We start from the raw sequence: 27,753 nt of genomic DNA on the forward strand, positions 1-27,753 counted from the left end.
GGAGCAAGTGTGCTTATCAAGGGGAAGATAACACAAATCTAAAAGGAAGTTATAATATTGCGGACCACAGAATTGAGATTAAAAACTATCTTGACAGGCTGTGGCGCTGGGTTGGAAACAATAATATGAAATTTGAGATTAAATGTTCCTCATTTAAGTTTAATAATAGCTAACAGTTATGTTTGTATGTTAGGCACCTGCTAAGTATATGTGTTCTGTAGTTTTTATGAGAGTCAGTTGGAGTCGATGCCATTATTATAAAAAAGAAAAAATTTAAAGTAACTTGTCCAAGATTCTTTGCCTGTTAGGTGTTAGAACCAGACTCCAACCCCTGAGGATTCCAAAGCATACACACTTAAATGCTCCCAAAGATGTTGAAGTCCTAATCCCCAAAACCTGTAAATATATAACCTCATGGCAAAAGGGATTTTGCTGATGTGAGTAAATTTACTGACTTTTGGTTGGGGAGAATATCCTGGATTATCTAGGAGGGGCCAATCTAATCACACGAGTCTTTGAAATTGAGAACTTTCCTTCAGCATTGAAGGAGGAGATAGGAGAAGGAGGAGATATTCAAAGAGAACTTGACCTGCTATTGATGGATTTTAAGATGGAGGATTGAGGCCACAAGTCAAGGAATGTGGGTAGCCTCTAGAAGATGAGAACAGTCCTTAAACTCACAATCAGCAAGCAAATAGGAGTCTCAGTGCTACAACTGCAGTGAACCGAATTATGCCAACAACCTGAAGGAACAAAGAAGTGGATTCTCCCTAGAACCTCCAGACAGGAACACAGCCTTGCTGACACCTTCGTTTTAGCCAAGTGAAACCAACATCAGATTCCTGATCTATTGGACTGTATGGTAATAAATTTGTGTTGTTTAACCCATTAACTTTGTGGTAATTTGTTATGACAAGAATAAAAAACTAATAGAGTTGGTTAGTTTTCCAACAGAAACCTGGTTGGATGACTGGGGGTCTTTTTACTGACCACAGTCTAAATACAGGTATAACCTCAGAGGTATTGTGGGTTGGGCTCCAGACCACTGCAATAAAGAATATCACAATAAAGCAAGTCAAATGAATTTTTAGGTTTCCTAGTGCATGTGAAAGTTATGTTTACACTATACTGGAATCTATTAAGTGTGCAATAATATATCTAAAAAATAATGTTCATACTTTAAAAATACTTCATTGCTAAAAAATACTAGCCTTCATTTGAGTTTCCAGGTAATCAATCTTTTTGCTAGTGAAGGGTCTTGCCTCGATGTTGAGGGCTGCTGACTGAACAGGGTGGTGGTTGCTCAAGGCTGGGATGGCTGTGACAATTTCATAAAATAAGACAGTGAAATTTGCCTTATTGATTAACTCTTCCTTTCATGAACGATTTCTCTGTAGCATTGATGTTAGCAGCATTTTACCCACAGAACTTCTTTCAAAATTGGAGTCAATCCTCTCAAACACTGTTGCTGCTTTATCACTTAGGTTTATTTAATATTTTAAATCCTTTGTTGTCATTTCAACAATCTTCACAGCATCTTTACCAGGAGTAGATTCCATCTCAAGAAACCACTTTCTTTGCTCATCTGTAAGAAGGAACATCTTATCCATTAAAGTTGTATTGTGACATTACAGCAATTCAAATATAATGATAATAATGAAAAAGTTTAAAATATTGCAAGACTTGCCAAAATGTGACAGAGACATGAAGTAAGCAAATACTGTTGAAAAATGGTACTGATAGACCTGCTCGATGAAGAGTTGCCCCAAACCTTTAGTTAATAAGAAAAGCAGTGCCTGCAAAGTGCACTAAAGTGAAGCGCAATAAAAGGGAGTATGCCTCGATGAAACCACACTGTGATAAGGCTAAAACAACACTAACAAAATAAGGAGAGGGAAACATTAGTTTTCAGGTCATGTCTTACTGTCCTGCAGGTTGGCCAGAATATTTCTGGAATATTAGGTCAATTCTGAATGCTATATTTAGAAAGTCATCAGCAAATCAAAGTGAATCAAACATAATGAACATAGCAGAATGCTAAGCATAGGATTCACAAAATTTTAATATTTTGGAAATTGAAGCATTTTGCACATAGCTTTGTTTTAGTTAATTATCTTCTGAGAGTATTGATATATTTCATCAGAGTACATAATATGAATTTTTTGTTTGCTTTTTTCTAACTGCAAAGATAATCAGACAAAATTCAAACATCTTCAAAATATAAAACAGATGATGAAAGTCCACTGTAATCCCACTTCCTAGCCATATTACAGCCTGCAGGATCTTCCTCCAACTTTTTGTTTACATGTATATTAACGTAGCTACATATTTGTGTAAAATTTTAAAATAAACATGAGGTTTATAGATTAAAAATCCTTATTTGAAAGACAAAATCTATTCTGAAGTTATACAAGTATTTCCCTATAGTTTAATAGTCTCTTTTTTTAAGATTTAAGAGTTTTGATCCAGTTGAGAATTCATTTTTGTGTACTGTGCAACACAAAGATCTAATTTTTCTCCTTATGTGTAACCAATTGTCTTAACATAGTTTCTGGAATAATCCTACACAGGCGGTATACTAAATCCCTTTAATGCTTGTGTCTGGTTTTGTATTCTCTAATCTGTCCCACTGAACCCATATTATGCTTTTAATTTGATATCTGGCAGAGTAAGCTACTCTAGCTACTCTCATGCATCTTATTTTTCACATTTTTCTTGCCTATTCTTAAGTACTTATTCTTCTAGATTAATTTGAGGATTGAGGGATCCCTGGGTGGCTCAGTGGTTTATTGCCTGCCTTCGGCCCAGGGCGTCATCCTGGAGTCCCAGGATCGAGTCCCGCATTGGGCTCCCTGCATGGAGCCTGCTTCTCCCTCTGCCTGTGTCTCTGCCTCTCTCTCTCTCTGTGTGTATCTCTGATGAATAAATAAATAAAATCTTAAAAAAAAATAATTTGAGGATCAATTTACCAAGTTAAAACAAAGGCCAGAGTTTTCATTAGAGTGGCATTAGGTTTATATTTTGAGAGGAATTAATGTATTTTTACGTTATTATATATTTACATTTACTCTGTACATGTAACATATAAAATATAAATATATAATATCTAAATACATGTTTACATTATTATTATATTATTTACATTATTCTATCTAGGAGATTTAGGTCTTCTTTTAAGTCTTTCAGCATATTTTTGTGATACTTTTTTTTATTTTTTTATTTTTGTGATACTCTTTACGTGGAGTTTACTTCTCGTAGGTGTTTTATTTTATTTTTGTTACTGTAAATTGAATCTTTTCTTTCATTATATTTTCTGACTAGTTACTGCTACTATCGTGTTTGGCTATTGAATTCAGAATGTTTAAAATGTCAATTCTTGCTGATTGATCTATAAATTTAAGACGATCCCATCAAAATCCTAGCAGGCTTTTTTTCCCAATTAAAATGTATAACTTGATTCCAAAAAACTTATATGAAATGCAAAGGACCCAGGATAGTCAAAACAACTTCGAAAAAGAACAAAATTGGAGAACTGAAACTATCTGGTTTCAAACTTATAAACATAGTGGGTGGTGGCACAAGATAGAAATAAATCAGTGGAACAGAATAAAGAGTGTGGAAAGAGATCTATACATACATTGATGATATAAAGATGAAAAGATAATTCAGTGGTGAAAGGATAGTCTTTTCAACAAATGTTGCCGTAACAATTGGCTGTACAAAAGCAAAAAACAACAAAAGAACTTCCAACTCATATTCTGTAACATACACAGAAAAAATTAATCAAGATAGGTCATGGATCTAAATATAAGAAAGAGGGGATCCCTGGGTGGCTCAGCAGTTTAGCGTCTGCCTTCGGCCCAGGACGTCATCCTAGAGTCCTGGGATCGAGTCCCACATCAGGCTCCCTGCATGGAGCCTGCTTCTCCCTCCACCTGTGTCTCTGCCTCTGTCTCTCTCTCTGTGTCTCTCATGAATAAATAAAATTAAAAAAATAAATGTAAGAAAGCTAAAACTATAAAACTTGTAGAAAAAACATAGAAAAATCTTTGTGACCTTGGTTTAGGCAAAGATTTCTTAGTTATGACACCAAAAGAATGCTATAAAAGAACAACTCATAAATTGGACTTAATCAAAATTAAAAACTTCTGCTCTTAGAATGAAAAGACAAGCCATGGACTAAGAGAAAATATTTGCAATGTACATATCTGATAAATGACTTGTATCTAGAAAATATAAACAACCTTTGAAACTCAATATAGGAAAACAATCCTGGGGCACCTAAATGGCTCAGTCAGTTAAGTATCCAACTCTTGATTTCTCTCCCTCCCTCTTCCTTCCTTTCTTTCTCTCCCTTCCTCCCTTTCTGTCTTTCTTCTAGTTAATCACTCAGAAATCCATCAAATGTCCATTAAAGGAGATAGGAAAGCACAATTGTTAGCTAAATGGCCTTTGCAGTCTCATAGAACTAGTTTGAATACCAGCTTTAGCACTTACTAGCTGTATGATATTAGGTATTTTTCTTAACATCTCGAAATCTGTTTTCTTGTAGGTAAAGTAGGAATAGTGATAGAGTCATTAGGAGGACTAAACAAGATAATACATTTATAGCACATAGTCTCAATAAACAGTAGCTATGACTTTTATCACTATTATCACTAATGAAAGGGCAGCAAATGCGCTGGGCTAACTCTGGAAGTGCTTCATATGTATCACCTGCCTTTCAGATAGAGGGTGTTTCCTGGAAAGCAAAATGAGCTTCTCTTCCCTGACCCTCATGGTTGATTCATAAATGCTTGGAAAATAGCATTATCACTGCCTATTTGTTCCCTGACAGTCCCTTAGAAGTCTGTGGAATAATGGGCCTGAGTCTTTGGGCACGGGAGCTATACACAGCACAGCTGCCTCAATATTTTGCTGGGAAGTCTCAGGTCCAGTTTCCACAGAATGGAAAACTGAGGACAGGAACTAGAAGAACGGTCTCCAATCTTTTGAACTCGTCTTTTCTGGCTACATTTTGCTTCTTATCCAAGGTAAGTCTGAGAAGGCAAGATTTCCTTGGCAACATGATTATTGCTACCCTATAAAGGAAGAAGACTTCTTTTTAAAGATTCCTGTTTTCCTAGCAGGTAGAAACTTGTGTCTCTAAGAGGCTGTGTTCTGTTCTTGTAGTTCCTGTGTTTGTTTTTTCCATTTTGAGACAGGAAATAAAACATCCATAGGAAACAATTGGTAGTTCTGTCTTCATTTATACTCATTTAGTGGGGAGAAGAAAGAGGGTTGGGTTTTTGATTTTTGGTTTTTTGCTTTCTTTGTCTTTTGTACTTCCATTCTATAACATTATCACCTATATTTTCTGAAAAGTCAAGAAGCATCATTCAACATACGGTCTGATAAAATATTTGAAATAGGAAGTGTCCCAAATACTCTCGGGGTCTTCTGGTTATTGTGCTACTACCTCTCAAAGGGGTCTGAGCAGCTTCATCCAAATATATGTGGGGGATCAGAAAGTGTGCCCCAGGTATGTCCCACTTTATGTAAGGCCCAGGGAGAATTTTACCCTGAAACTAAAGGAAATTAACCTTTAGCATCCTTTAGTTGCTGGGGCCTGACCTTTTCTAAGGAACTAGAAGGAGGCCTAGTGATGCTGTGTTCATATGTTTGTATAAATAGCAAAAATAAGATTTTTTGGTATTGTTTCCCATTAAAAACTATCTCAAAAATTTTATAAGCTGGATCCATTCATTCCTGATCAGGGTTTCCTCTATGTCCATGCCTGGTGGATTTCATATTTATATAACCAGCTAGTGAACAGCCCCTAACTCCAGGCCAGTGTGTGCTGGAATGCCAGGGATCATGTGGGAATGTGAGAAAGGAGGTCCATTCACCACTCAAGTCACTGCTGGATGCAGGGAAAACTGCCAGCTGGAACAAGTGCAGACCTGGGGAAAACAAGCATTGGCTTAGCATCTGGTGGAAAGAGTTCCCTCTTCAGGAACTCTAGTCTCTTACCTGTTTGTCTTTGAGAAACAGTAATAGTTTACTTTTAAATCTTCCTCGAATACAAACACCATGGCCTATGTGCTGAGCCCCTCCGTCCCCAAGCCCTGGAGGGACTGTGTCCAGCAGTGGAGGGAGCCCTGGTGTGGTCCTAGCCCAGCTGCTCTGCTGAGCAGCCATGTGACTTTAGCAGGTTATCAATTCTTTCAAGCCTCACTTGGTTCATCTTTAAAACAAGGGTGTTCGATTAGGCAGCCTTGCTCTGAAACTTGAATTATTTTATGGTGCAGAGGGTTGAATTTAAATAATTTCTGTAGTGATACAACAGTATTTTCAAAGGAAAATTTGATGCACATGTTGGGAGGGAGATTGACATACGGAGAAAACTTGGACTGTATGGGATTAGGAAATTAAAAATTATCCCCTCCTGCTCAGTAAATGTGCCAAATATGGGTCTCTCATCCTAAGAACTGTCTTCCTTTTAGCAAATGAAAAGAAGACATTATGAGCATTTCCAAAATTAAAAGAATATTCATGTCATGTCAAATGTGTGATGTGTGTAGGCAGTGATGTGTTAGGTTCTAGGAAGGAAATTTGTATTTCAGACATGGTCTTCGTTATTTAAGAGATTACAACCAAACAAGACTAGCCCAGACATTACCATTAGCAAACAAAGCTGATAAGATGGAACCCTAAACCATGATTCATGTCGAGCTGATTTCATAAATTATGGTACATCCATTTTATGGAATATTAGGCAATCCTTAAATAAAATGAACCACACATTTATACATATTAACTTGGAAAGGTGTAGAAGACATATAGTTAAGTTCAAATAAGCAAGTTGTAGAATAATATGAAGAGCATGATCATATTTTTATAAAAAGCAAAAGTGAGACTCTAAATAAGCAATTCTGTATAAGCAGAGAAGTATGGGATGAACTACACGGAAATGCTAACACCAGTTACTTTAAGAGAGTAGGATTGGGCAGAGGAGGAAGAAACAATTTAAAAAAAAATCTTTCTGGGATGCCTGGGGGGCTCAGCGGTTGAGTGTCTGCCTTCTGCTCAGGGCGTGATCCTGGGGTTCTGGGATTGAGTCCCACGTCGGGCTCCCTGCATGGGGCCTGCTTCTCCCTCTGCCAATGTCTCTGCCTCTCTCTCTCTCTCTCTCTCTCTCTCTCTGTGTGTGTCTCTCATGAATAAACAAATAAAATCTAAAAAAAAAAAAAAAACTTTCTGTAATTCAACCTGTTTAAGTTGTTACAGTGAGGGTATTGTCATCTTTAAAAGTGCTTTCCTAAGACACAAAAATAGCCCAGCCTTTGTCTCCCAATCTATGGATGTATGTTGGATCATATAATAGTCATACCGTACATTTTGCAGTACCCGCAGCTCCTGGTGATTTCAGAGCCCGCCTCCTGGGTGTCGGGAGGGACCTTGGCACAGCGTCCAGGCAGAGGTACCCGCTAGGGTACCCGCTAGGGTACCCGCTAGGGAGCCCAGTCTGTGCTCAGGGCTCTGCCAGAGTTACAAGGTAGCAGCATGTGCCCTCAGAGGCCCAAAGTGCCAGCAGCGCCTTGGTTCCTGGGGGGAGGAATGCCTTCCCTGCCCCTCTGCCGTCACACTTGGCTGGCTGGTCCCATGGTGGGCCTGGCTCCCTGCGCCCATCAGCTCTCTCACGCTGGTCCCACTCTTCTCCAGAAATGCCTGCACCCCTCTACCCGGCTTCAGCCTCCATAGGCATGTGGACACACGAGCACTAAGTTGGTTTTTTTTTTTTTTTAATTTTTAATTTTTAATTTTTAATTTTTTTTTAATTTTTATTTATTTTTGATAGTCACAGAGAGATTGAGAGAGAGAGGCAGAGACACAGGCAGAGGGAGAAGCAGGCTCCATGCACCGGGAGCCCGACGTGGGATTCGATCCCGGGTCTCCAGGATCGCGCCCTGGGCCAAAGGCAGGCGCCAAACCGCTGCGCCACCCAGGGATCCCACGAGCACTAAGTTGTATTTGGAGGCAGAAATTCAGTGACGGGAGAGAACCAGGGTCCAGACAGGGCCATGGGGAGAGGACATCGAATGTGTAAACCAGGGCAGCCTGGGTGGCTCAGAGGTTTAGTGCTGCCTTTGGCCCAGGGTGTGATCCTGGAGACCCAGGATCGAGTCCCATGTCGGGCTCCCTGCAGGGAGCCTGCTTGTCCCTCTGCCTATATCTCTGCCTCTCTCTCTCTCTCTCTCTCTCTCTCTCTGTGCCTCTCATGAATAAATAAATAAAATCTTAAAAAAAAAAAAAAAGAATGTGTAAACCAGAACACCAGCTCTACGGAGAAAGTGGAAGAGAGAAGAGAAGAGCAGCTGGCCGCACACCACTGCCTGTCGTACACTCTTGTTCAACATGAACAGCCTCACAGAACACTTGCGTCAGACAAGGCCACTCTGTCACTCTGGTGGGTCAAGACAAAAACAAGACCCATCTGTCATCATGTGTGACCATCATTGGAAGCAAGAACTTGTCCAGATCACAAAAATGACCACCTAGCCTTCCCCTACTCCTGGGTAATAGGAGAGCCTGCCTCTTCCTTCTCCCTTATAGCTGTAGGCTTGCTTCTCTCCTCCTACCTTCTAGATAAGAATTAAGGTACCCATCAGAGCATCACTGCTGCTTCCTGCCAACATCCAATCCAGAGCACCGTCCCACTTCCTGAATCCTCCCCAGAATCACTGAGCACAATCCCAAACCCTATCATCAACTCCTTTGGACACCCTCTCACTGAGGCTCTGTGGTCCCCTTCAGGGCAGCAAATCTCAAACTCTGAACTTGACTGTAGGTGTGTTCTGGTGGCTTCTTTTGCAGGAGGTTGCAGGCAAACGATAGGCTCCCAGGGGGCCCAGTGAGGGCCATTGAAGGCAGAGGCCAAAGAGTCTTCACCCCGCCTCTTACTTTCCCAGGTGCAAGAAGATCATTTCCACATTTGCACCTCCAGGATACATTCATTGTGTGAAGGAGCCAGGTGTGTGAGGGCCTTTCAGAGAATGATCTGACTGTGGAAACTGGAAGGTGGGTGTGTTGGTTAGGTAGGGACAGATGAGGAAATGTCTGAATTCCAGAGTGCTTTACCCATCTGTCTTCTGCTCTCAGGAGGACAGATGGTGTGGAGGGTGTGGACTTTAGGGTCAGTCTGATTCTACTGTTTACAAGATGTATGACTTGGAGCAAGTTTCTTAACCTCTCTGAGCTGCAGAGCCTGCATTTTATGAATGAAGAGAATATCCCTCACCCACAGGCTTCAATAGAGTATGTGTAAATCCCTGGTACATAGGGTAGTGGGTACTCACCAAATATGTCACCTTTTTTCCCGCCCAGTAGGCAGTGGACAGCCACAGTAGATTCCTGAAAGAGAAGCAGCCCAAGGAGAGTAGGAATCTTAGGAAGATAGACATGATGGTGGTGTGCAAGACGATATAAGGATGAGGTGTAGGCAGACCTCAGAGAGGCTGGGACCCTCCAGATCGCATGGCACTTGCTGCCCACTGCAGAGATTGCATTATGTTTTCACGAGCAACACGATTGTCCTGGATGGACATGGGCAAAGAATGAATGCTGTAGGCATGCCACACAGCATGTCTTACCATAAGCCTTAGCGGGATAGGGTAGAAAGAGGAAATGTTGGGATGTCTGGGTGGCGCTGAGGTTGAGCATCTGCCTTAGACTCAGGGCTTGATCCTGGAGTCCTGGGATCAAGCCCCACATTGGGCTCCCTTCAAGGAGTCCCTCAGCCTCTGTCTCTGCCTCTCTCTCTCTCTGTCTCTCATGAATAAATAAATAAAATCTTAAAAAAGAAAAAAGAGGAAATGTTAACTTTAGGGACACTTGTAGAAAGACAGTCAAACTCTGGGCCAGTTGGAATAGCAAGAGGAATAGACTCCCTCAGAGTGCAGCAGTCAGCAAAAAGATGCCCATTTCTAAAAAATAAGTCCATGGGCCATAACATATTCTAGCTGTGGATTGTTGCCAGGGCTTTGCAGTCACACAGAAGGAGTCTGCTTCACATAAAGGAGTATTATGCTGAGCCCAAAGCTTGGCTTGGGCTTTCTTCCGTGTATTACTTGTTGAGTGACCAGGGCAGACGACTCCACTGTAGCCCAAAGGCACATGACTCCAAGGAGGGGAAAATGGAAAAATGGATGATTGATGCAAGAGCTACATTTTGCAATCACTCTTTTCTCACCAGCTCCACTTCTAGTAGTTCTTAAATTTTATAGTTAATAGTACCCCAGGGACACTTGGAGCTGGCACATTCCTCACTTAGCAAGGAACTTTTGGATCTGGAGCATTGGTATTAACAAAACAAAACAAAACAAAGCAAAGCAAAGCAAAGCAAAGCAAAGCAAAGCAAAGCAAAGCAAAACAAAACATCACAATGCAAAACCCCAGGCAATTTGTGAATGATGTAAAAGAACTACAACAGCATGTAAGTTAGCCATAGATGGTATAAGAGTCAAGTTGCCCCAATGATTTGAATCATAAAGTCAATCAATATTTATTAGGCACCTACTTTCTATGGGGTTGGGTCCTGAGGAATCTGAAGATGAATGGGCCTATCTCCTCCTTCTCTACATTTGTCATGAAGTGGGAAGGCTAACAAAGATATCAACTGATAGAGTGCAAGAGCCTAGGAAATGTGCCCAAGCTGTCATGGTAATGTGAAGAAAGGGATGATTTTTATCTTCCTAGAAGGATCAAGATTTTATTTTATTTTATTTTTATTAATTAATTAAAAGTAGGCTCCATGCCCAGTGTGGAGCCCAACACAGGGTCTGAACTCACAACCCAGAGATTAAAACCTGAGTGGAGAGCAAGAGTCAGATGCTTAATGGGCTGAGCCACTCAGGCACCCCAAAGGATCAAGATTTTAAAGGAAGAAAAGGATTTTGGAGAATTCTTTTTTTTTTTTTTAAAGATTTTATTTATTTATTCATGAGAGACAGAGACAGAGAGAGAGAGAGAGGCAGAGACACAGGCAGAGGGAGAAGCAGAGCCCATGCAGGGAGCCCGACGTGGGACTCCATCCCGGGTCTCCAGGATCACGCCCTGGGCTGAAGGCAGCGCTAAACCGCTGAGCCACCCGGGCTGCCCCAGAATTTTGGAGAATTCTTGATCTTGGCTTCCGATCATTTGCCAACAGCCATAGACATAAAGGTTACCTCCCAGGCCCTCTCCTGGAAGTGTGAGGGCCCAGGTTCCTACAAGACTGTACTGTCCCAGACCTTTAGCGTTGCTACTCAGCTTTATTGATACCCAAGGAGTCTCATTCTCAAGGTGCAGAGGCTGAAGGAATTGGACACTTTACCCTATGGAGTGCTCAGAATCCTAACCCAGACACTGGAGACTAATGATCAGAAAAAGGCTTAATTGTGCTAGATAACTCAGTTTGCTAAAAGAGAATGGAGGAAATGGGGAATTATATACCTAGGTCTAGACAGTCTCTCTGCTTGATATAACATGGTTACATTTTTTCCTGTGTTGAGAATGAGAGGAAGACAGATGCCTACTTTATAAATATAACAGGAGAACAGCACCAAGATTTGTATACCATTTTGATTCAGTGAGAGAATTCACTTAGCTCATTAAACTACAAATTGAAATACTCTGTGTGTGTGTGTGTGTGTGTGTGTGTGTGTATGTATTCCCAGATTGTCTTGAATTTTGGTTGCAGTGTCCTCCTTTGTAAAATGGGTATAATCCCAACTTCATAGAGTTCTGAGGATTAAATAGTCTGTTTCTTATGAAAGTCCCTTATTAATAGTAATATAAATATTACAAAATCTGAGACACTCTGATATTGGCTACTGTTACTAATTATACTGTAAATAAGATAACCCTTTCCAAAGAAGCTCAAAAGTATCCTAGAGCGCACTGAGATCCTGCTTCCCATCACATTAACTTTGTCTGCCACTCAGGCAGTGTATAGTAACACAAGCGCTGAATTTCAAAAGGATATAATTGAAACAGGACCTTATTATTTCTTTGGCTTCCATATTCTTTTCTGTCTCAAAGGGCTCTCAATGCAAGGAATAATATTAGGCACATACACGTATTCCTTATATTGGAATATATATATGTATATCTCTATATACCTATATATCTAATGACAATAGTTTAACACATTAACATAGTTCCAAAGTGCCTTGAGGAAAAAAATTTAGTTGAATTTTCAGTGTGAAAATGACATTGGTACTGTGTCAGCAACACTCTAGGCAGACAATGAATTATCCACTGAAGTATTGAGTGTGTATCCTAAAACCTTCAAGTGTCTGGAGAAGTGATTTCCTTCTTGAAATGGATCATACCCTGCTCTGAGTGCAGGAATCTGATTGTGTAATTTAGGAGAAATCTCCTTCCCTGACTGTGATAATTCAACCTGGGCTGGGTCTCCATAGATAAAAGAGCAGCCTTGGGATTCTCCTGGGAGGGAGCCAGTGGCTGAAGGCAATGTTCCTTCCTTAGAACACATCTTTTGAGAAGTGGAAATACTTTTCCAGCAAAAAATCTGTTGCTCCAAAATTTTCATTACTGATTCAGTATTCAGTTCCAATTTCTGTGTCAAATGATGCTGTGGAAAAGATACTCAGTGTCATGGGAAATCTTGGACTGATGAATACAACAGACTATTCATAGAGGCAATATTAAATATACATTGAGCTTTAAAAGTTATTGTGTAATAGGTAAGTGTGTAGGAATGAAATAATATGAGATCTGGGGTTTGCTTTAGAATAACCCAGCTGACTGTGGGAGGGGACACAGGGTATAGATTAAACAGAATTGACCATGTGTTAATAATTATTGAAAGTAGGTGACGGTCCATAGGGGTTCATTATACTATTTTTGCTGGTTTTATAAACATTTGAAAATCTCCATATAAAAAGATAACAAAAAAGCTCCAAAGGTGTGACTTTCTTTTGTTTGAATGAAAGATGTTTTTATTTTTTGTTTTTGTTAATTTTTTTGAAAGATGTTTTTAAAAATAAATGATTCATAGACGTTGCATAGTGAAATATACAACAGAGCTGACATTGGTGCTCACTATGTTAGATGTTTGTATACTATCACATATACACCTATAATTTTGTATATATAAAATACAATTTATAGACATATACATATACTCTTACATATATAGTTAATATGTACATATATTAAATATACACACCAACATATGTGGTGTGTCGACTCATTTAAGTTCTAGGTTACCTATCTGCATTTGCAGATGAGGCAGTAGGATATGGGGATTGATTTACACGGTCATTAGGTAGGATTCGAACTCATGGAGACTCCAGAACCCACACTCCTTCTTAAACACAGTCCTCTACTGCTGTCAGTATTAAGGATGTTCTGTACTATTCCATTGTCGCCAACAACTTCCCTTACCACAGTTTATTTTTAAATTGATGCGAGAGTGGTGGGTGGGATGGAACTGTTCAGTAATTCCACTGATTTTTTTTTTTTTTTACGAGACTGTTCAGTAATTCCGCTGAAACTGCCTGCCCCCAGCCCCAGGCACGAGCTGGTGTGACGGAGCAGTGAGGTGGGGCGGCTTGGCTCGGGTGGTCCTTGGTCCTCTGCTCCCTGGGCCGCAGCCACCCGCCACCCCCCCCCCCCCCCGCCGCGGCGCGCCGGCAGCCGAGTGGCGCCACCTGGTGGCCAGACGCCCCACCAGCGGGGGGCTCCCCGACGCCCGGGCCTCCCGGGCCTCCCGGGCGGGGTGCGCGGCCCTCAGCGGTGGGACCTGGGCCGTGGTCCCGAGGCGGGGCGGGGGCGGTCCTCCTCTGGGGATCAGGCGGAGGCCTTTGACCTTGCCTGGAGCGTCCTGTCTGGGCGGAGCAGGCCTCAGGCCTCGGGAGCCCTGGCCGGAGAAACTGAGTGAAGAGCCCGCCCTCCAGCCTGTTCCACCTTCCAGAAAGTGGAAGTTTAGCTGAGAAAGGGGTGATTTTGCCTAAGGACTCTTAAAACGAGCTCTTTAGCAATTCCAAGTACTTAAAGTTCACCTATTTATGTACATACACATGTATAGTTCTTGGTATCCTCAATTCTTTGCAGAAACCTTATTAAAGCTGGAATCGTGCCATGTAATGTTATTTTTCCCCCACCACAGTCATCTTAGGCTTGTGAGGAATGCAGACCTGCAGTCCGCCAGAGCCAAGACAGCGTGAGCATGCCTCCCAAGGGCATTTGGCCAGACTTGAGGACCGCCAGCACAGATTCTGAGCACCAAATTTTTGGTGTCTGCAGACAAGCCTTTCGCCCCAGGGCTGGAGGACGATGAACACCACTGTGAAGCCAGAAGAGTCTGTGGGGGCCCTGGCAGAGGGCACAGTGCTCCATAGCCTGCAGGCCCGACCCAGGTAGGGACCTAGGCACCAACTCTCCCTCTCTCATGAGCCTGCCAAGATCAGTGAGGTCCTGGTAACTTACAGCCACACAAGGTGAATTTGCAGGACTTCATTGGCTACCTAAACCTGAAGGCAGTTCTCTGGGGGCACATGCTCTCTTTCCTATGGTCTGCACTGCTCAGAGGCTAGGCCCATCCTGAAGGGAGCTCTCTGCTGGATCCTCTTCAGCACACAGGCCACCTCTCGTTATATGAAGCAGGTTCTGGATGCCACAGAGGGAGGGCAGTCCCTCTGAGGGCAAGGCCTCATCCATCATCCAGAGCTGCCCAGAGTTTCTGCAGTGAAGGCCCAAGTCCATGGAGGCCTGCCCTGGCCAGGGACTAGACTGGCCTTTTCCTTTGTGAATACTGCGTTAATGTGCATAACCTCACTATGAAAAGGCAGGGTCCTGAAGGGCAGGGTCATTCATTATTAAGGGCACTCTCTTAAGGAGGAGGGACATTTCTCATATCTGATTCCATGATCTGAGCAGCATAAAGTTGGTCAGTCTGCAGAGTGGGTGCTCTCACTTTGTACAGAGATTGAAGATGTCAAGACTGCCAATGGGGGGACTCCGGGGGGCTGGGCTGCAGGATGGTGCCCTCCATGTAGAAATGAGGAATGCAAAGAGGATACTTGAAGACTTATATCAGACTCTTTGGGCCAGTGTATGGGTCTCTCAGACAGCGACTGACCTGGGTTAGAACCTAGGGACAAAATAGCTATGTTGGAGTCAATCCCTATACTGGCAAAGCCACTTGGGTTTTGCAGAGGCAAGGGAAAATCAACAGAGAAGGAAAGGGGGGGTGATGTCTGCATTTAGATTCCAACTGTAAGAGAAGGCTGCGGCCCCAGGTACCAGTTCAGGGTTGACATGGTAATGGAAGTGAGAAAACCTGAGGGTTAATGATAGAGTGACATCCCTTCCTCTTTGACTCCTCCTTCTGATGCTAAACCTCGCAGAATCTAGGGTCAATTTTATTTAGGAAAACATTGTTCCTCGTAACCCATGATTTCAGTAAAAGCCAATAGTGAAACTGGTTCAAAAGGTAAATGCAATGTGTGTTTGCATCAATAGCACAGCACCTGGGCCGTGGGATGTAGTCATCCCACTGTAGTGTACTCACTCTCTGTTGGTTGTTGGCTGTTCGTTGTTGGAAGGAGGTGGAGATGGCTCAGTCTTGGCCAGCTCTCTTGGCTGGGTGGGCCTCAAGCACTCCTTTACCCTAGATCTAAGTCCAGGCCAAAGGCAGGGGAGAAGCCTCGCTGGCCCCCCCTTATCTGGCCTTTTTACTTGGTTGATGAGAAGACCTGGGTAAAGGGACCAAAGCCCTTCTGGGCCTTGAGTACGGTTGAAGGCCAGACACTCTGCATCTCCTTTGTCTGGCTTCCCTTTTCCTAAGGGCCCATTCTCTGCTCATACAGGAGGCAAACACTGGTCCCTTTGATAAGAGACCAGAGGTGTGTGTTTCCAAGAGATAGAGATGCTAACAGGGAGAATGGAAGAAGCCAAACGAATGTTTGCTTAACTCTGTACCCATTTCCAGGAAAGCTAGAAAGCTTCCTTCTCTTCTAGGGTGGATTAAGGGAGCCTTGAGATTCCTCTTGTGGCTGAAGTATGCCACGACTCTGGTCAAACCATCTTTCTAAAAAGACGCATCATACATTAGCGTATAATTAACAAGGCATTGTGGATGACAGGCCAGGGAAACAAGAAATATTCACAGGAATTAAGGATGTTTGGTTTAGAATAAAGAAGACATGCAAGAACTAATCCCTCTTTAAGTATTTAGAACACGAGGGCACCTGGGTAGCTTGATTGGTTGGGCATCTGACTCTTGGTTTCAGCTCAGGTCATGATCTCAGGGTCATGGGATCAAGCCCCGCATTGGGCTCTGTGCTTGGTGTGGAGTCGGCTTGAGATTCTCTCCCTCTCTCTCCCCCTCTGCCCCTCTCCCAGCTCTTGCTCTCTCTTCTCAAATAAATAAATAAAATCTTTAAAAATTTTTTAAAAAGGGATGCCTGGGTGGCTCAGCAGCTGAGCATCTGCCTTTGGCTCAGGGCATGATCCTGGAGTCCTGGGATCTAGTCCTGCATTGGGCTCCCTGCATGAAGCCTGCTTCTCCCTCTGCCTATGTCTCTGCTTCTCTCTCTGTGTCTCTCATGAATAAATAAATAAAATCTTTAAAATTTTTTTTTTAAAGATTAAAAATATTTAGAATGTGGAAGAGAAGGTATTTATTCTGGGGAAGATAAGAGAGCAAATTGGGATCAAGGAATAAGTTAGTAGGAAGCAGATTTTTGCTTCAATATTGAAATTACCCCACCCCACCCCCAGAAATATTCAAGAAGGTGCTGTGGACACGTGGCAGTGCCCTGGGAAGGAGCATCCTGCCTGGAAAGCTGCCCATCCCTGCGATCCCTCGTCACAAGCTTTCAGGCACAGCCCATAGCCACCTGTGATGGTGACTCTAAACAATGACCTGCCCCGGAGACTCCAGGATGCCCACATTCACTCGACACCCTCTTGAAGACATCTTGCCTTTGGAAATAGAATAAGGTCGTTTTGCCTAATAGATTCTGGCTTGTGGTTCATAAAAACGTGGGCTGTGTGTATATCCACCTCGGGCGGGGACAAGCCCCGGTGTCATCTGATGTCCCCACTCTGGGCTCTACTTGGAGAGTCTGCTCTTGCCTTAGAGGCTGTGTGTCCTTGAGGGCAAGCAGCACCGACTCATTACTCTCAGTCCCCAGGCAGCTAATAAGGTGCTACCCCCCATGGGTATTTGCTAGGCCTTGAGTGTTGACTTCTCTCCTCCCACAGGTAATCTCGAGATTCTATCATCCACGGAGACGGTTCGACCTGTCGCTCCTCTTCCAGGCCCAGCGTCGGGCGATAAGGCTTTGGAAGCGGAGTGTGTCTTCCCACAGACGGCTCTGGTTTAAACTTCATGTGTTTATTTGAGTACCGAGATGCCATGGTGATGGGTGCTATAGAAATAGAAAGAGCAGGGAGGCAGAACAGAGCAAGGGAACACCCCAAACACGGGGGGGGGGGGGCCTGGAAGCAGTGTTTTGTGACACTAGTGTTTATTTTGAGCTGGCACTATTATTTATCATGTCCTCTGTGCACAGATCTCTCCCCTGGGAGCGCACATGCTGTCTGCTTCCTGATGCACTTAGAGTCTCTGGGCTGTGAGAGGAGAAACGTTGCCTTTGGCGTACAGAGCTACACATCATTGTCACTGCTTCTTACGTATGTCTGTCACGACACTTCTCAAGTGCAGGTTCGTGCATATGACTTCCCTCCTTTGAGCCTACGTCAAGGCAGATTGTATTCACCCCATTTTCTGATCAGTTTGAGGTTGAGAGACTAACGTGTCCAAAGTCACATGGCAGGTGAGTGGTCAGAGCTAAAGTCCACCTGTCCCCTTGAGTAACTCCCCCCCCCACCCATAAGGTCGAGCTGTGCGGTGGTGGGAATTCAGGGCAGGCTGGCCGGATACGATGCATTTGGGGCTGTGTCCTTTAGGTTAGAATGAGCTGTGTGGAGTGGTCCGAGTCACAGAGAAGCAGCTGGCACTTCTGCAAGAAGCCCACAAAAAAATGTGATTGACTGCAGAACAAATTTTGCTGATTTTACGTCTGGAGACAAAAGAAAGCACAAGCAGAGACGCCTGGGTGGCACAGTTTATTAAGTGACAGACTTTTGAATTTGTCTCAGGTCATGATCTTGGGGTGGTGAGATGGAGCCCTGAGTCAGGCTCCCCACTTACCAAGGAGCCTACTTGAGACTCTTTCTCCCTATGCCCCTACCCCTGCTCGAGTGTTCTCTCTCTCAAATAAATAAATAAATCTTGAAAAAAAAAAAGGAAGAAAGAAAGAAAGCATAAGCCATAAATGTAGGCTGCTTTCCAGGCTGACAGCCAGTGCAAACAGCTCATTGCAGGGCAAGTGGACTTGGGTATTTCAGGGCTCTGCCCCAGCCAACCTTGACCTGGTCCTGGGAGCGGTGCACAGTAGCTGTCATCCTTCCTCAAGGCAGACAGAGCTGAGTACGATCCGAAATAGAACCCTGGGCAGGGGTAGGTCTGCTCCAGCCTTATTTCTATGACCCCTTCATGAATGTGTCATGGTACCACTTACAAGTCCTATAACTTTTTGTCACTGGGCCTTTGCCTGTGCTGGCCTACCACTCAGTGCCCTCGGCTGCTCCCTCCCTCTCATCTGGCCGTTAGTCTCCACTTTGCCAAATTTGACCCATCCTTGGAGGTCCATTCCAATGTTTCCTGGCCCCTGAATTCCCTAGTATTGAGGGTGAGCTTTCCTCTTCTGACTGCTTATGATACCGCTGGTTTGAGCGAGGGTGATTGGTAAGGGTCAAAGTTCTCTCAATTCAGAGAGCCCCAGGGAGCCCCAGAAGTTGGAAAAGCCAGGCTTCCTGCCCCAACCAGCCATCTAAGCTATCTCCTCTACTCCCATCAATCCATATAAGAAGAGGATTGAAAAGGGAGAGAGGTTATTCACTCCACTCCTTGAAGCCAAGGAAGGGAGTGGGGATCTGAGGGAATCAGAAAAAAATACAAGTGTTTTTTCAGGAGTCAGGCATTGTTCTCCCAAATGGTTATTTGCTTGGTCCAAAGACTTGTTGACCTGATCTTGCAGTTTGGAATAGGGGTAAAAGAATGAGAGAAAGGTAATGCTCAAGGGATCCTGTGGGGGCAGAGAGGGCCCAGAACCACTGCTTTGAGAAGTGTAGGAGATGGAGCCATGCAACCAAGCTCTGTCAAAGTAAGGAGACACCTCTCTACCACCTCTCTTGCTTCCTGGTCCAACACTATCTGAGGCCTAGAGAGGAGAGGGTGCCATGGGTAAAGAGAAGAACAAGTCTAAAGCTGCAGCCATGGACTGGTCTCCCAGGAAGTCTGGGAGGAAAGGTGATCAGATAAAGGAAGAACAGGATTGAGTCTTTTTTTTTTTTTTTTAAGATTTATTTATTTATTTATTCATGACACACACACACACACACACACACACACACACACACAGGCAGAGACACAGGCAGAGGGAGAAGCAGGCTCCATGCAAGGAGCCTGATGTGGGACTCGATCCGGATCACACCCTGAGGTGCAGGTGGCGCTAAACCACTGAGCCACCCGGGGCTGCCCAGGATTGAGTCTTAAATCTGAAATAATCAACGATGACCAGGAAGCTATAGAATATGGTAAAGAAGTGCTTATAGGACCCACTATTTAGAAAAAAAAGGATGGACAACCTGGACTAGTTGGGAGGCAATTATAGGACCAAGAATCCTGTTTTTATCTCCTAACTAGTTGAGATTATTCAATACATTGTTTGGAATTGGTTTTTGCACCTGGTTTCTCTCTCTCTTTTCAAAGATTGTGATAAAAAATATATAACATAAAATGTACTATCTTAAACATATTTAAGTGTACAGTTCAGTAGTGGTAAGTGTATTCATGTTATTGTGCAGCCAGTCTCCAGAACTTTCAACCCTGTACCCATGAAATAACTCTCACCTCCTCCTTCCCGGCAGCCCCCAGTAACCACTACTGTACTTTCCATTTCTATGAGTTTATCTTCTCTAGATATCTCATGTGAGTGGACTCATACAGGATTTGACTTTATGTGACTGGCTTATTTTCCTTAGCATAATGCCCTCAATGTTCATTCATGTAGCATGTGTTAAAATTTCCTTCTTTTTCAAGGCCAAATATTTTCCATTGTATGTATACACACATTTATTCATACTGATGGACACTTGGGTCCCCTCTGCCTCTTGGCTATAGGGAATAGTACTGTTATGAACACGGGTGTGCAAATATCTCTGAGATCCCGCTCTAGTTCTTTTGAAGATATGCTCAGAAGTGGAATTGCTGGATTGTCTTAGTCTATTTGGGCTGCGGTAACAGAATACTATAGATAAGTGGCTTATAAACAACAAAAATTTATCTCTCACAGTTCTGGATCGAGGTGTTGGGCAGATTCAATGTCTGGTGGGGATCTGCTTTCTGGTTCATAGATATCTGGGTTTTTTTGTTGTGTCCTCACATGGCAGAGGGGTGAGGGGCCTCCCTGGGTCTTTTTTTTAAGAGCACTAATCTCATTCATAAGGGTCCTGCCTTCATGATCTCCCAGAGGCCATAGCTCCAAATGCCATCACATTGGGGTTGGAATTTGAACGTACGAATAGTGGGGGCACACAGATGTTCAGTCTCTTGCCTGGTTCATATAGTAGTTCTATTTTTAATTTCTTGAGGAACTTTCACACTGTTTTCCAGAGTAGCTACAGTCTTTTACATCCCCATCAATAGAGCACAAGGGCTCCTGTTTCTCCACATCCTGACCAACACTTGTTATTTTCTATTTTAGTTTTTGTTTCTGTTTTCTTATAGCAGCCAGCTTGATGGGTGTGAGTTGATATCTAACTGTGGTTCTGATTTGCATTTTCTTAATGATTAATGATATTGAACATTTTTTCATATTCTTGTTGGCCATTTATATGTCTTGTAGAAATGTCTATTCAAGTCCTTTGTCCATTTTTAAATTGGATTATTTATTTTTATGGTCTTTGTTGTTGAATCGTGGAAGTTCTTTATATATTCTGGGTATTAATCCCTTATCAGGTATATGATTTGCAAATATTTTCTCCCATTTCATCAGTTTCCTTTTCATTCCATTGATTGGATACTTTGATGAGACATCTCTTCTACCAATCTGAAGTTTTTTGGGGGCAAGATTATATTTCAGGGGGTTCTTCAGTAAATGGCTGTGGGGTGAAGCATGGAACATATACCAGGAGTGATTAAGCAACATATTTTTAATGAAGTGGGATTTAAGTTTTGATGGCCAGGATGGTCTCCAAGGAGAAATGCAGACTGGGAGTTTGCCCATGGCCTCCTTTCCCCTTCTGACACTCTTCTTCTATCTCCTTCTTTCTGCTCAGGCACTAGGTCCTCAACCCACTGGGTGATAATGCAACTCAGATCATTTTAACAAGTGGTCATCAAACACCCACTGGGTGACAGGCACCATGCTAGGGATTACAAAGGAGAGCAAGGCAAAGCTCTCTCTTCAATAAATGCCATCCTGCAAGATGAACAAGATGGGAATTTCACTGTAATGAGTGTGCTCTCAAGTGGTGGTTACCCACTGTAGGCAAAAAGGCCAACGAGAGAACCTAACCTGGACCAAGGGATGTGGGGGGCTTCCTGGACAAAGTAGTCCTGAGATTGGCACCTGGCCTGGTGGGCCCTTGATAGTTAGTGGGCAAGCCCACTCCTCAGACCCCAAGAGTCACCAGAAGAGGGCACATCATTGTGGAAGGGTGCTAGGGGGCAAATGTAATGATCTATTGGTTGTATTTCCCCACTAACATGTTCGCTATTTAAAGATGCAAAAATAATTCTAGAAAAAACAATTTCTCTTGGAAAACTAAAAGGGGCAATGTATATGGCTGGCAAATTTATTCCAAAATTTAAATGCTTAAAGAAAAGATTTATTATGTTTAATAACATATTATGTTTCATATGTGCCACTGTTCTGAGCACTTTCTGTGTATGTAACTTAATTACCCCTTATGATAGCCTTATGAGGTAGGTATGATTATCACCCCCCCCTTATGTGGATAGGGAAACTGAGGAACAGGGAAACTAAGGAACTGGCCCCAAGGCCATAGAGGAGGAGTTGGCAGAGCTGGAATTTGAACCTGCAGCTTGGCTCTAGGGCCTGCATTCTCTGACTTGGATGGTTTGATTTATACACACTGCAAAGGTTTTTCCACTTCAATCAACTTGATAAAACAGAATACATCCTCTAAGGTCATTCTTTTTAAGGCTCTATTTCTCACTCGCACCTTCTGAAAAGTTTACCATTGATTCAGGTGTTTGACACAGGACTTAGTGTCACAGAATCCTAAGTGTGTCTCCCTGGAACTCTGGAAGTCACCACTTAGTTCCTGGGAAGCTTACTTGATTGAAGCCATACTAAAAAAAAATCCAGAGACACAGGGAGAAAACAAATCTCTGAGAAAGAATTAAAAAAAACTTACAACCACGTTATTGTTATCACACTCAATAAATTTAATGATGATTCCTAATCCCACCTAATGTTAGAGTTCAGGTTTCTCTATTTCAAAACTCTCTTTTTGGTTGCATTTGGTTGTGGCTGTCTTAAGTCCCTTCTAATCTATAAGAGATTGTCTTCCTTTTAGTTTTTATCCATTTTATTTGTTGGCAAAAGTGGGTCATTTGTCCTATGGAATAACTAGGAAGACTGAGGAATACGATTTATTTAAGATGTCTTTGTCGCCCCAGGCTCTACCCACTAGGTATCCACAGTCAAAAGACTAGCTTTTAAGTCACTTGAAGTACTTCTTCGTGTGATCATGAAATCAACTTGAATACCCTGTTCGTTTCATCTGTCTCAGTCTGTTTTTGATGGATGGGTGTTGCCTTTTGTAAATATGTTTTTGTTTTTTAATACTGTAAAATATCTATATGGCTAAAAGTAAAAATTGTAAAAATGATACAAACAGAGAAGTTTAGATTTCATGTCTCTATTCAACCGCCATCTGGATTCTTGCTTGTCTATAATTAGATTCGTTTTAGTGTTCCATTGTTGTTTATATGTACATAGGCTTGTAGTCCTCCACCCTTTCTAACAAAACAGCACACTCTACCCTTCTAACCTAGTATTTCTGAAGGCCATCCTTATTCTTTTTGTTTTTTTTTTTAAGATTTCATTTATTTATTCATGAGAGACAGAGAGAGAAGCAGAGACACAGACAGAGGGAGAAGCAGGCTCCACGCAGGGAACCTGACATGGGACTTGATCCTGGAGCCCCAGGATCACGTCCCGAGCCAAAGGCAGACGCTCAACCGCTGAGCCACCCAGGCATCCTTATTCTTTTACATTCCAGAATGTATTCAACAAGTCCCCTATTGATAGACATTTGAGTTGTTTCATGTCTTTGCTATTATTGATAGACATTTGAGTTGTTTCATGTCTTTGCTAGATGGTGTTGCAATGAATAACCTTGAGCATATGTCATTTCACAATTTTGGTAGTTACATTTGGGGTAGGCTCCTAGAACTGTAATTTCTGGGTCGAAGGGAAAATGCACATGCAATTTTGCTTGACATTACAAAACCCTCCTCCACAGAGATTGTATCATTTTGAATTCCCAACAAAAATGCTGGAGAGCAATTATTTACTCAAACACTCACCAATAGAGTATATTGTCAAAAGTTTGGACTTTTGATGATCCCAATGATAATGAATGATATTTCAGTTTAGTTTAAATTTACAGTTCTTTTGTTATGAGCAATGGTGAATGTAGTTTCATTTGCTTTCCTTTTTCTATGAAATGCCTATTCATCTCTTTTGCCCATTTTTCTATCAGGTTGTCTGGCTTTTTCTTCTTTGAAGTTCTCTGATTATTAAGGATACTAGCCCTTTGTCTGGATTTACCAGTTATTTCTTTCAGCTTTTCATTTGCCTTTTGATTTCACTTAGGATGTTTTTATGTTACTATGGAGCCAAACTTATTCATCTTTTCTGTTATTCCTTCTGGATTTTGCCTCTCCTAGGTTATAAAATATTTCATCTATTTTTTCCTATTATTTATATGATTTCATTTTTACATTTAGATCTTTGACCCATTTAAATTTATCCAGGTGTTTAGTGTGAGAAATGGATTAAATTTTATCTTTTTCCATATGACTATCCAATTGTATGATATGTGAATCACATCTCAATAAAGCTGTTATTAAAAAAAAACCTACCTATCTATAGAAATGTTTGGAAGGCTATATCTTAACACTTAAACCCTCGTTGACTCTAGGGACACTGAGGTGGCTCAGTTCATTGAGTGTCTGACTCTTGATTTTGGCTCGTGTCATGATCTCACAGCCGTGGGGTCAGGTCTACATTGGGCTCTGAGCTCAGCTCGGAGTCTGCTTGGGATTCTCTACCTCTATCCTTTCCCCCGCTCTGTCTCTCCCTTTCTCTCTCTCAAATAAATAAATAATATATTTAAAAAACAACAAAAATGAAAAAAAAAACCCCACCAAACCCTGGTTGACTCTAGATAGTGGGATTTTGAATATTTTCCGTTTTCTTTCCTATATGAATAGATATGCCTTGTTATATTCTCCTGTACTCAGCAAGACTTTCTTTTCATGTTATAAGCTTCAGAAGACTGGAATATGTGTTCCTGAGAGGATATAATGCAGGTCCAATAAAAATATTTTTGAAGGAGTTTGTCCATAATTCATTGGCAGTCAAACAATGAGTATTTGAATGCTTATTGTGCACATAAATACCAGGAAATACCAGGAAAAGCACAATCATCTGAATAGACTCGTCTCAAAGTCAAGTCCACTAACCTGGAGGGGAGTGAGGGCCATTTAGAAGCCAAATGAATGGTGCAGACAGGCAAGGTGAATAATTCACAGGAGGAAGAGATCTCCAGGGGCGGGGGTGACCTGAGAGTCTTCCAGGGAGGAAGTGCCTTCCAGTCAGTCCTTGAAAAATGATTGGATTTAAATGACAGGGAGAGAAGAGAGGCACATCCAGGCAAGAACAGTATTGTAAGTAGAGGTGAAGGAGAGGTCCATAGGGTGTTCAGGGGACCAGGTAGACAAGGCTAATTAGAGAGGGTCCTCCTTGAGCATCTGACACAGTTCAGTGTGACTGTGGAGCAACCCTCTCTGCTCCTGAAATGGGGGGAGTCTGTCTTCAGTCACTAGGGAATTGGAGCTTCTCAGGATCCAGTTACATGCAGAACTCCTCCCCAAGGGGCTCATTTTTGATGGCAAACAGCTTGCAGATGCTGAAACTCATGGACAAAGAGACTGCCAAGATTTGGATTTGATTTTGTTCTTAATCATTCCATTCTTGGCTGGCACCTGTAGTGTGAGGACCTTTGAGCCTGCATCTGGACACAGCCAGATGGGACGGGAACACAACAGCTGTGTGGCAGGGCCCGTGGAGGACAAGCACCCAGTCTCAGATGGTTTCTGCTTGGAAGGTCTCTGAGCACAAATCTCCCTCTTCCTCCAAGTATCAGAATAAGCAGTGGTACTTATGTTGGGGGGATGAGGGGAGGGACAGGCAAGCGTAATGGCCCCAAATAGCCACTTCACTGCCTATCATACCTGAGAGCCTCATTCCTTTGAGTGTTAAGGTAAAAAAACAAAGGCCCCCAAATTTTCAGTTTGATTTTGTGTATGTGTGTCTGTTTGGTGGGGGTGGGAGGCTTTTGTGGCTCTCCCTCCTCTGTGGCTCTCTCTCTTCTGTGACTCTCCAAAGCTACTTCTAGGGACCAAATCCATGTCCTTTCCTCTGGGCTGCCCCTGTATTACCAAGGGGCCCCTTCGCCATGCACTCTCCCACTTTCAGGGCAGTCATCTCGCAAAGAGATTTCTTTAATATCCTGAGAGAATCTGTTTTTATTTCAGACAATTCCTATTAATGTGTAAACCAATCTCTCATGTTGCAGAAATAGAAAATACCCAAGTGCCACCTTTTTTCCCCTTAAACACAGGCTCTACTATTGTTCCCCCTGAAGACCACATGGCAGGGTGAGCCTCAAGTCAGATGAGCCCTGGCTTTGTCACTACCAGCTGGGTGACCTCAGGCAAGTGACTTAGGTCTGAGCCCATTTCTGTACCTTTGCCTGGAGAGGACCAATAACCAGCAAAGTGCCTGGCTTGCGAGCAGAATGTTGCAAAATTAGTTTCTTTGATATGTTCAAAAGCCTCTGTCGGTATAGCCCTCAGCCTTCTGTGTTTGCAGTCCCTAACCTTATCCATCTGTTTCCAACACTTTAATCCCCCTCTTTGCTCGCTGTCCACTAAGGCACTGAGCTCACCCAGAAGCCTCTTTTGAGCCTGCACAAAGGAAATATTTCTTTCCAGGCAAAGCTTTTATACAAAGAACTGGCCCCTAGGCCCAATCAGGCTGCCCTAGGAAGATAGCATCCCCTGGACACTGCTTGCAGGACAGTAGCAGACAGAGGTGCCTGTGTTTACAATCTTGTCCTCAGTTATCTGATACCAGTCTCCATGGGGGTCTCCAGTTTCAGGGTACATATTTCTGTCTGAGGTTGAGCTGTCTATCTTCTCCCTCCATGGACCTGTACCACATCCTCCCAGAAATAAGTGACCCAGCCTCCTTATGGAATGATCTAGACAGAAAACTTGCCTTCCTGGGTACAGGATGAGAACTGGGACAATACACGAGGGAGAGACAAGGCTCTTGTGACTTAAACAGGACACACACAGCTGGTTGGAAGCCAAGTCACTAGTTCCTACTGACTTCCCTTTGGAGCCATCAGGGGCTCTTTTGCTCGGATATTCATTTCTCTCTTTTGTGTCTGGCAACCACTTTGGTAATCCAGATGGTAGTACACAAAAGCAGGTACCCGCGTGCCCCATATCTCCCCAGAACTGTCCTGGGGCAGCCACCTTCACACCCATCTTCAGACTGCCCTCTGCCCCCATCTTGTTTTCCTTGGAGCTGGTTTTAGCCATGGTTCTACCTACAGAACTCCTTTGCATCTCACTATCCCAGCACCAAAATGTTAACAAAACAATTTAATGCATGTTTCCAGGCAAAATGAGAGAAGACGAGAGGAACTCTTAGCTCCCTGTGTAGTTCCAGTCACCCTGTCCCTCACTTGGTGATTCTGATGTTGGAAATTTCTCAGAAAGCAGGAGGTGCTTTTGGGCCAATGGGTCATTCAAGTACCTTCATATGATACTGGATGCCAAGTTCTCCATAAATTAAAAACAAAATTATGAGATGATCATCATGCTCAATAAATAAGAATCAGAATCCTGGGCACTGGTGATTGGGACCAGTACTGCAATCAAGGGTGATATAATCAAGATGATCTAATGTCAGGTCCCACTGCAGACCCATGGGATTAAAAATTCTGAGGGGGGGCCCAGCAGTGTGTGCTAAAACAAGCCCGCCAGGGAATCCTGACGCTCATTCAAGTCTGAGAAGCCATTAACCAATTCATGGTTTGTTAGCTGCTCTAGCTCAGAGTGCTGGTCTGCCCTTTCCCATTGGTCTTTTCAAGAGGTCCATAGTAATACTTCAGGTTAGGCCGGTTTGGGAAATGCTGGCTGGAAGGAGTAATCTCTGGTTCTTTCATTGCATCTCCAATCACCTATTTCAGAAGCTGCCTCTGGAGATCCTGAGGTTGAGTGGATGCCCTGCATCAGAATCCTCACAAGGCTTACTAAAACACAGTGCGTGGGCACCACACCGGGGCCAGTTTCTGATCTCA

Source organism: Vulpes vulpes, chromosome 8 (genome assembly GCF_048418805.1).
Source record: "Vulpes vulpes isolate BD-2025 chromosome 8, VulVul3, whole genome shotgun sequence".
In the NCBI taxonomy this organism is placed as follows: domain Eukaryota; kingdom Metazoa; phylum Chordata; class Mammalia; order Carnivora; family Canidae; genus Vulpes; species Vulpes vulpes.